The sequence below is a fragment of the Coptis chinensis genome, chromosome 5, assembly GCF_015680905.1.
Source record: "Coptis chinensis isolate HL-2020 chromosome 5, ASM1568090v1, whole genome shotgun sequence".
Classification (NCBI taxonomy): Eukaryota; Viridiplantae; Streptophyta; class Magnoliopsida; order Ranunculales; family Ranunculaceae; genus Coptis; species Coptis chinensis.
The window spans coordinates 62,766,957-62,777,013 of NC_141460.1; the positions used below are offsets into that span (position 1 = coordinate 62,766,957).

Here is a 10,057-nt window from a genome sequence, read left to right on the forward strand (position 1 = left end):
CAAACGCCAGTTCTAGTGTTAGCAAGGCCAGGTTGAAATCATCTGGTGGAACAAATCTACAGAGGATAGAACGTGGTAATAAAAGACAATGTGGTGGAAGGTGTCAGTTAGGTTGTAGAATCTTAGCTCCTACTAGGTAAACCTAGCCATTTGGATCATACTATTTTTTTATTTGGATCTGAATTATCTTTTACTGATTAAGGATTAAAAAATATATATATCCCCCATTCCCCAATATACTACAATAAAAACGTAAAGAAATTACCCACAGAACACAACAAAGTAGTTCATGGTTTCAAAATTCCATTATCTGCTTAAAAGAAAGAAAGAAAAATAATAATAGAAAAACGAAATGAAACACACTTAAAATATATCAAGGTAGTCACCTGCTATTGGTACCTCCATTGTAGCCAGTTGAATATGAAACAAAGACCCTTTCCAAGTATATGTATGAGAGCTCTCTTGGTCTGAGGTTGATCACAGAAATACCAACAACTCCTAATTCGATAATAAACTCCTCAAGGTGCGGTATCATTCTCAAGATCTTGCTTGGCATACATGAAGTGCTTCTGATATCTTGGTAAACTTCCTTCCAGAGAACCTGATTGTGATGGTACATCTTCAGCGAACCTAGCAATTATTAAGTCCCTAATTTCTACAACATGAAACTTTACTTCTAGTGCACTTTCCTCTGAAGAAGATTTCTCCATCCTCGTTAAGTTAAATTGGTGAACAACAGTAATGCTTCCACTTTGAACTTTTGTATCAATCATTTTTTTGCCATAAGGATCCTCCCACGAGAAATTTGTGGTAGAAAGAGACTTCAACTGGATCCAGGCATCATCAACTAATGCTGATTCTTTTGTTAACTGTTCTATTCTCAAATCTGTCAAACCAAACTCCAAATGGTCAGCTGTCATATAGATAAAATTATTCAAAAAAAGTGAAACATACAAACATTCTTTGATTTGTATGTAAATATGCACCCAAACCAGGAAAAAAAACAATCAATTATGAGCACATGATGAAGATATTTTGAAACCATGTAAGAACCTATTGGCTGAAAGGGCACTTTCATAACTTAATTGGCACCATCCAATTTGAGTTAATCAGGCATACAATCAGTTATGTCCATTTTCTGCATCGTTTCTTGTGGTGGACAACATTCTTCATAAATACATTAGGAGCATAGACTCTGTGTTTTGTATAGTAAGATTTATTGATGCCATAGAAATGCATACAATAATATAGACCAAAGCCATAGACCCTTACCCCACTAGCAAGAAACTAAAGAAGGCTATGCATAGAAATTGTATAGGGACAGGTATAGGCGGTGGAATTTAACACCAGTACAGACCTCACCTTATGCTAAATAATATTAGTACTTATATAATAAGGACATACCTGACAGGACCATCTTCAGACCTTAAACGAAATATAACTAGAAATCTTGATCCCTCCTCGTAGCCTCGGATCTCCATTTTTAGGAATCTCCTAGCTCCATTCTGCTTCCTCAAAACCACAAAAAAGGTATCCTCTTTCATAATTTCAAAAGGAATACACCATTCTGTATCACCCAATCGGACCTACACACATCGATCACACATTTAAAAATATTTATGTGTAATTTCAATAGGTTCATTGTTGCTCTCATGACATACTTTCGAGACATGAGAAATTAGGAACGTAAATCACAGTTTCTTTCTCAGACAAGTAGCAAGTAATAAAAAATTTCCGCTAAGCAACACGCACGCACATAATTGAACCACATTACCACAATGACGTGAAGATGAGAATGCTTACCATTTTATTAAGATCCTCGGGGCTTGGTAAAAACATTGCTTGGAAAAGCATCTTTGTAGAAATTGGGCCGGTCACCCAAGATTACTTTGCCACCATACTTCATTGCTTCTTCAAATGCCACATGAAACTCAGAACCAAGAAAAACCTCGAGGTTATTAGCAACCTAAAATCCAGGTCCACAATCAATCAAACAAACATTTCTAAGATCCAGATCATTTGCACTTGAACTGATGAGGAAGAAATGTAAAACCCATGTATTCTAGAAACGCTATAAATTCATTAAGTCTAGGACATGCCTTGGCAAGAAATCAGCTGTAAAGAACTCCAAATAAGTTCGTGTTGCTCTTCTTCCAAATAGTTTCCTACCCCTAAATCGAGCAGCGGCAGCAGCAGGAGCACCAACACCAACACCTAAATCGAGCAGCAGACCTATAGAAATTCTATTATACTCAATGGCTCACTTTAAACATTGATGAATTAGAAAAAAAAATGTTTTCGGCTAATTACCTTGCTGCTTAATGCAAAACCCTCAAACTTCTCCACCTCTACCTTGTCCAAGAACCTGAAATGATATAATAAATCAATCAATCCACGGTAGTAATACATAGTAGTCACCTTTCTCTCTCCTCCTTTATCCGGGCTTGAGACCGGCAATGCAAATTCTTTATGAGTTGCATTGGTGGAGTTAAAAAAGGGTTAGAAACTCAACTCTAAACCTGCAAAAGTAACCACAATACATATGAACAATCAATGGTAAGGAGCATACACACATATATAAACAAAAAGAGTCCATTCACTACTAAACATATCCATGAACAAAAGGTCCATACAAGACGCAAACTAACAATAGATAAACTGTCTGTCCCTCGTACTTGAGTTCCAAATTAAAACAGAACAGAAACAAACGAAATTAATCTTCATATTGCAGCCTGCCTCCAGACCAAACCTATCTAATTTTAGGTTCTTGGGTATCAAATATAAAAGCATGATTAGAACATATGAAAAATATAGAATGAGGAAACAGAGAAAAAAAATCCGCACTCGAGAACTCACTCAGATAGCTTTACTAATTAACTGTTAAGGCAATCTGCGTCATCAGTAATAAAGCAATGTAAACTTAAACACCTACAACTAGGGGTAACAAAAATAATGAATAAGGTGTCTCTAGACTGATCATTTAAAAAAAAAATGTTGCTAATCTAATGCCCTAAGAATTACCTTTTGTTGTTGTTGTTGTTGTTTCCCCTTAGCTCACTCACTTGTCTCTTCTAGTGGAAGATCCTCCAATTGTGTGCTGGAATCCAACTATAGTAGAACTACTGTTTTGATGCATAAACAAGAATGTGTTTGCAAGGAATTCCATTATTAGATCATGTCAAACCTTGCTGGAAGGGAAATCGTGTAAAGTAGCGGCATGTTCACTGTAAGTCTAACTTGGAAACCAGCTATTATAAACAAACTCATTCACCAAGAAAATTATAAACCCTAGAAAACGAAATCAAGAATTGCAAACCCAAAACCCAAATCAAAAAAAAAAAAAAAAAAAAAATAGAAACTTTATAGAAACTTAAAAGATCGGAAAGATGGTACCTTTGTCATAAGATGAAGATTTTGAGATGAACAAACTACCTCTTTTAGTTCATTTTCATCAAAATTTGGAGAAGATGAACGGAAAACGGAGTGGAATTCGAATTCATTGAGAAAAGTGGAGAAGAAGATTGAGAAAAGTGGGATGGGGTTTCTCTTCGCTGTGTTGAGAAGAAAAAAAGTCGAGAAGAAATCGCAAAGATTGGATTTTGACGCCTCTTCTTGTCGCACCTGCCAAACACGTGCTCTGGATCTTTATTACAGTGATGCCTCCTTGCTATCACTAAGTTTTCAACAAATTTCATAAATAAAGTAAAACTAATTTTTAGATTTATTGTGAAGCCAAACAACAATACTGACGGCACTTTGACGTCACAAATTTTCTAATGCCTATTTGGTGTCACAAATTGAGAAAAGCCCTTGTCACAAAAAAGCTGTTATGGTGTAGTGTTAATTTCATAGTAACCCATACAATCAAGAGTTTTCTAGTCATCCAAACTATTCATGGAGTTCCACCAAAAACAATCAACTAGCCATTCAGCCTCAACCTAATCCATCACAGTATGAGATCAACCAGAGTCACTCAAACGTCATATCCCAAGAGGGACTCATATCATATCCATTAGCCAATAACTATGACTATCAAACACCATACCAACCAGAACCACACAACCAAGCTCCCCCTCCGCAAAAAACATTTGAGGAAATAATGGCCCTAAACGAAATAATACTTTAGAACCTAGAATGGACAAGATTTATGCTAAACTCACCTACGCCAGACCTTTCCACCATGCTAGAAATCAACCACCCATCTAGTTCGCCACCCTTCCTAGACCAAATTTCCCAACTAGTAACTGACTCAACAAAAATATTTAGGGAACAAATGACTGACTCAGAACAAACGTTTAGGGAACAAAATGGCATCACCCAAACTATGCTTCAGAATTTAGCTAAGATGATTTACATGATCCCTTCACCTAACACATAAGTTTCAACATTACCAGAGATCGACACACAAGTAGAACAACCTATTCCCATAACCAAACCATTCGACTTAGTTGAGACCTACCCTAAATTTCATGAACCATTACCTTCCCATGACCCTCCCATTAACCAATTTATTGACTCCACACCCTACTTGGATAAGGAAATTCTTGAAGACAACTTTTTATGACTTGTTTTGGATGACCACTCAATAAATTTGAATGATACTATTGAGGACACTCTTGAAGTTCTAGAGGAAGAGAACAAAGAAATAAACAAGATAGAACTTGATGAAACTATGATAGAGGGAGAATTTCTCAACCTATTTTGTGCTGCCAATGCTCAACCTACTGAACCACCAACCGACCACCATCCACCTAAGTTACCACCTCCTAAAATCCAACCATCTACCACCACTATTTCTCCACTCCATCGTCCATTTCAACGAAACCTCAAATTTACACTTGAGCCTTTTGCCTCAGAGATCCTCTATAATATTTTCAACCCTCACAGTGAAGAGTTTTTGCCTAGCACACAATCTCATGAGTACACCATTCCTGTAGTTGATAGCCAAGCTTTGACCGAGTGTAGTAAGAACCCTAGTTTGTCTTATTTTTCATCATCTGAGTCTCATGAAAGACATTAATTAGGATCCATACTTCATTCTTTTCTCACCTAAAGTATCACTAATTCATCTTTTGGGTCATTCTAACTCTTTAAAACAGCTACAACATGATGGTTTGCATATGTTCTTTGATGGGTTGCATAAGTTTTTATTCATTCTTCTATATGATTATTTCCAATTATACCATTTCATTCTGTTTAGGGGTGCATTTAGTATCATGTTTTTATGGCTAAACCCCTAACTCTTTCGACTATTAGTTTATAGTTGACCACGCATCATCCATCTTGTGCCACCCTAGTTTCTTGTTTGTTTGGAAGTGTGCACAGTCTTGGGGAATCTAACTTAAAATGACCCACATTAAGTCTAGGAAATCTGACTTTAAAAGACCCATATAATTTTTTGTAACATACCACCTTTCTGGAATATAAGCCTTAAAAAATTTTAAACTTAAAAAGGGTTTTCAAATTTTGTTTGGGGGTGGCGCATTTTGGTCTCTCATTTCAAAACATTTTGCCACATTTTCCTATCATGTTTACTCTAGTAGAGTCTAGGTTAGTTAGTTAAGTAATTTAATTGTGCTATTGAATATTTCATGAACCCCCTTCTCCCAAATTGTTTGGGGGTGGTGTATTAAATTTTAGCACATTGTATGTTTACTTATTAAAATTACATGTACAAATATCGAAATATAGAACCCATGGGCCTTGTTGATTAATTGGGTCATGCATAATGTAATTAGGTACCTTAATTTCGTTAAATTTTACTATTTCAAGGAATTTCGGAAGCTAATCCTATAAGAGCCATGATATGTGCATGCTTGATTCGTTAATGTACTAGGTATCACCCGTGCCTACGACACAGTTTGTTATGAGGTACTTATTATGTTGTTTGTGGCATTAATTTTGGTACAACCAAGCATTTTCAAATGTGTGGCCTATGTGAGAACTTGTAGACAATTTATTTTGAAGTGGTTGTTTATTTTGTGGATGCTAGTATGTTGTGGTGTCTCAGACCAAAAAATTGTGCCCTGTAGTAGTTGTAGCCTTGGAGGTATCTTACAATAAATAATTGATCTGGTTATGCAATTTCACTTTTTTCTAAATGCATCTACTCATTCACTTCTAGTTACAAAGCTAAATTGTAATGAGAATATTGATATGTGAAAAATAATTTGATTAGTTGGACATGAATGATAGTTGGGTGTGTAAATTATACCTAATCAATATTATAGAGTATGTACATAAATTATTGGGGAAAAAAAGAACAAAAACAACTGAAAGTTTATTCAGGAAATAAAAAAATTGACATGGACATTGTCCTCAACCACGCCTTTGACACTTTTTGATGAACTTGTTCATAACTTCATATACATCCATATTAAACATTGTCCAATACATCAATTGTGGAAAAATGTTAAATAATCACCGTTTTCTCGAGCGATAAACACATAAATATTGATTTTCAAGACAATCTTCTAATCTTTAAAATAAAATTAAATTGAGTAGTCTGAGCACACTATGAGCCATATTCTCAAGTAAAATGACACACTCGCATAACCAAACAATATATATGAATAAACTACGTACTTGATTAGGGCAAAATCTCATGACTATAAAAAGAAGCTTGTTTAGTTGTTTTCATGGCTATCTTTCAGCAAGAACTATATAATATTGCTTTTCATGAAATAAAATCTAATAATTGCAACTTTGTCTTCATAGCGCGCCTGGACCTCATTGAAATATTGAATTAGCATAACCAGTTCTTTTCTTTGCATGTTTTCAAATGTGTTTACTCAAAGTAGCTACATGCCATAGTAATGCTGCAAACATACAAAATGAAAAACATTCATGAATTGACCATCCATGGATAAAAATAATTATGAAGATTCATCATGTCTTAACTTTCCTTGGTAACTCATATAACAAAGTTAAGCCTCTTCACCAAGCAAACATTTCAACAAAAACAAACTACGACATCAAACACATGAGTTTACTTCTCAAGTCAGTTATCATGCAAAGCTTTTGTTAGATATATCTACTGAAGCTTTGACCCAGAACTCTGAAAATTCAACTAACCCCAAAATTTATGACAATACAAAGTCATTCCATAATTATTAATGGGTTAATCCCCACTAAAACACCTATTCTTTTATAGAAAGGCATGACTAAAATATTATGTAAAGTTGGTATTTGTTCAGTGCCACTGCAGATCTTGCATAATGTTTATTAGCTCACATAGAACTAGAACACATGTCCCAGCTGTTACACCCTCTCTTCGATAAATGAAACATTTTCACCCAAGAAAATATCAAAATTAAGCATTAGTAACAAAAAAATGTGAAAGTGAGATGGGAACACTTTCCAACATACTTACATTTTTATTTCTAGTTGTTAATTTCGAAAGCCAATTAAGAAGTCCAATGAGGTCTTGAAACACCAAGTCCACACAATCCTTCATAACACTCCTTGTAACAATTGCACCTGGAGTCTAGTAATAAACAAAACGGCATGCAACTATATCAGAATAAAAAAAAATCAATTGAATAATGCATATCAACTCGAAGGAGGTTTGGGGTTCGGATCACCGACCTTTCTTGGTTTTCACTGAAAAACATACAAACTCAAAAAACTATCCATGTCGGTTGGCATTAGTACAACCTCTAGTGAATTTGAAGTAGCAAAAAAGCTAAACTTAGTTGTCATTTCTTCGAATATACTTGCAAACCGAGTATATTTAACACCTGTGATTTATAAAAGTAAGATGGAGCACATAGACTACATCATTAGTTTGCAATATTGTATTGATAGTTAAGAACACGTACCACGAAAACAAAAAATCTACAGAAACCTTTGATTCCTATAATGGTCTTTACGAAATGTATGTAAGCAAAATACACAAAACATTCTGCATAACTTTATTAATTATCCAAGTTGAATGATGCAATCTAAAACCATTTCACAACCTGAAATAAGGCTTGCATAGTTTCATTCAAACTAAAATAGTTGAATTCGAAATGAAAAAAATGAAAACTTACCAAATGTGAGCAAATTTGTTGAACTTGTTCAATTGTAGAAATAAAAAAATGGAAAACTTGGCAAGTGAATTGGAATTGTATAATTGTATCGTTAATAAAAAGAAAAGAATGAAAAACTCTACAAGTACCAAATTTAATTGAATTATGAAATTGGAATCAAGATTTGCCCAATGAACAATGACTGAAAAAAGTTCCAAGAAATTGCAAGACAGGAAGGCTTAGACAATGATATTGGAAATTGCAGTTGTCTTATACCTTATAGAACCCTTCTAGATTGAGTTATGAGGGATGGTTATAGCAAGTGAGTTTGAGCAAATTCGGGAACATGATCTTGGGAGAGAGAGTGGGATCTATTGAATAATTGAATTGAATGGGAGAGGAAAATGGAGAAACGGGGGAGTAACAACTATACTAATGGTAGTCTTAAATAACCCACCAATTAATTTTCTGGTGAAGAAAAAGGAAAATTTTGATTTAGTATTGGGAGAGAGGAAGCCGAAGAGGGAGGGGCACACACTAATGGGATTCTTGAAAAATCAAATAATTTTTTTGGCGAAAAAAAAAACAAAAAAACTTCAATGACTCCATTAGTTTGGAATACAAACAGCACATGTTTGCTAGGCTTTCTAAATAATTAAGTGCATGGTCTTTCTAAAGTACTTGGCTGTTTCAAATTTTATTATTGTAAATATAGTGGATGCTAAATGGTTTTTTTTTTTTTTTTAATTTTGGTAACTCCTCTTCACATGTTTTATTGTTTGATGATTAAATGTGGGCTATTAGGAAGGTCATGGGGTTTCAAAATTAAATGTCTTCATTTATGACCCTACCTCAAAGTTTTTCTCAATGTAATCTTTGCCGCACACGTGTCCTCCATCTAATGCAGATTCCTATGAAATTCCGACCACCCTTTGTATTTTCACTTGTGTTTTGTTTTGTCTTTGAAAAATCTTAATTAAACGAAAAGTAGGAGAACAATACATTCTTGAGCATCAAGCAATTGCATTTGGCTGGTATTGTTGTAGGACATTTGGAACCCATAATTAACATGGATTTACACTAATAAAGTCGGTGGGTACATTTAGATGATATGATAAACAAAAGAACTTCCATACCACAAAATTGAGAGTGAGTGAATCTCTTGCACATTGTTCAAAGAGAAGAAAACTTACAATAGCAAAACCATCTGAAGAGCTATTAAAGCCTTGCCTCCCTTTGAGACTTTACCTGTACAGTTTCATATCTCACCCTGAAGTGAAAACAATGTGAAGTATCTATTTTTTCGGTTCCATTACATTATCCCCTAGAAAGTACTCACTGTTCAGCCGAAAGAACCCATCATTGTTCCACACCGTACAACTTCCTATTTAAAATTAAACAATTGGTTATTAATGAAAACCCTGATATATATGTACATAAAAGTTGAACTTAAATAACCAAATTTTGATTGATCACATCTAATGAAAATTTTAAAACGTGTAAAACACTATTAACAATATTCCAATCATCTATTTCATTGAATTTACAAACCTCATCCAAATCCTTGAGCGTGCAATAATAAGCATTCAAGACTCATGGTGTCATAATTAGTCTGGTAATGCTTATCACGAAAGTTGCCAATTTGGCAATTCCATGAACATATCTGCAAATCCCATTAGTCTACTCTTACATTAGAATTTCCAAAAGCAAGCCCTAGCAAACTTCTGTGAATTCCATTTCTTCCATAAACGACATAGCCTCGTTTACCTAGCTTCTACCATGCACACAAATAGTAGGATTATAACACCAGACAATGTTATAAAATTTTGAGAATATTGGCTCACAAAAAAAAAAAAAAAAAAAAAGTTGAGTATATTGATCGCATCATATTTAAGGAAAACAAATTAGAGCAAAAACCAAAAGAAAAAAGGAATGAAGCTTGGAATGAAAAAAAAAATTCACATCATAGGGGATACCTGATAAGTAACTTAACTATTTATGTTTGAAATGCTAAAGCAAAATGGTATACATGTAAGTGAAGTTGG

The 10,057-nt window shown here is 34.4% G+C and overlaps 1 long non-coding RNA gene across 1 annotated transcript; it reads right to left on the reverse strand.

Annotated features, from left to right (window-relative positions):
• Positions 1-549: 549 nt before the first annotated feature.
• Positions 550-1,848, reverse strand: LOC147498275 (uncharacterized). Its single transcript, XR_015194261.1, has 3 exons — positions 1,804-1,848; positions 1,405-1,586; positions 550-886 (listed from the first exon to the last, which is right to left on the reverse strand). It is a non-coding gene; the product is annotated as an uncharacterized LOC147498275 (long non-coding RNA).
• Between the last annotated feature and the right edge of the window lie 8,209 nt (positions 1,849-10,057).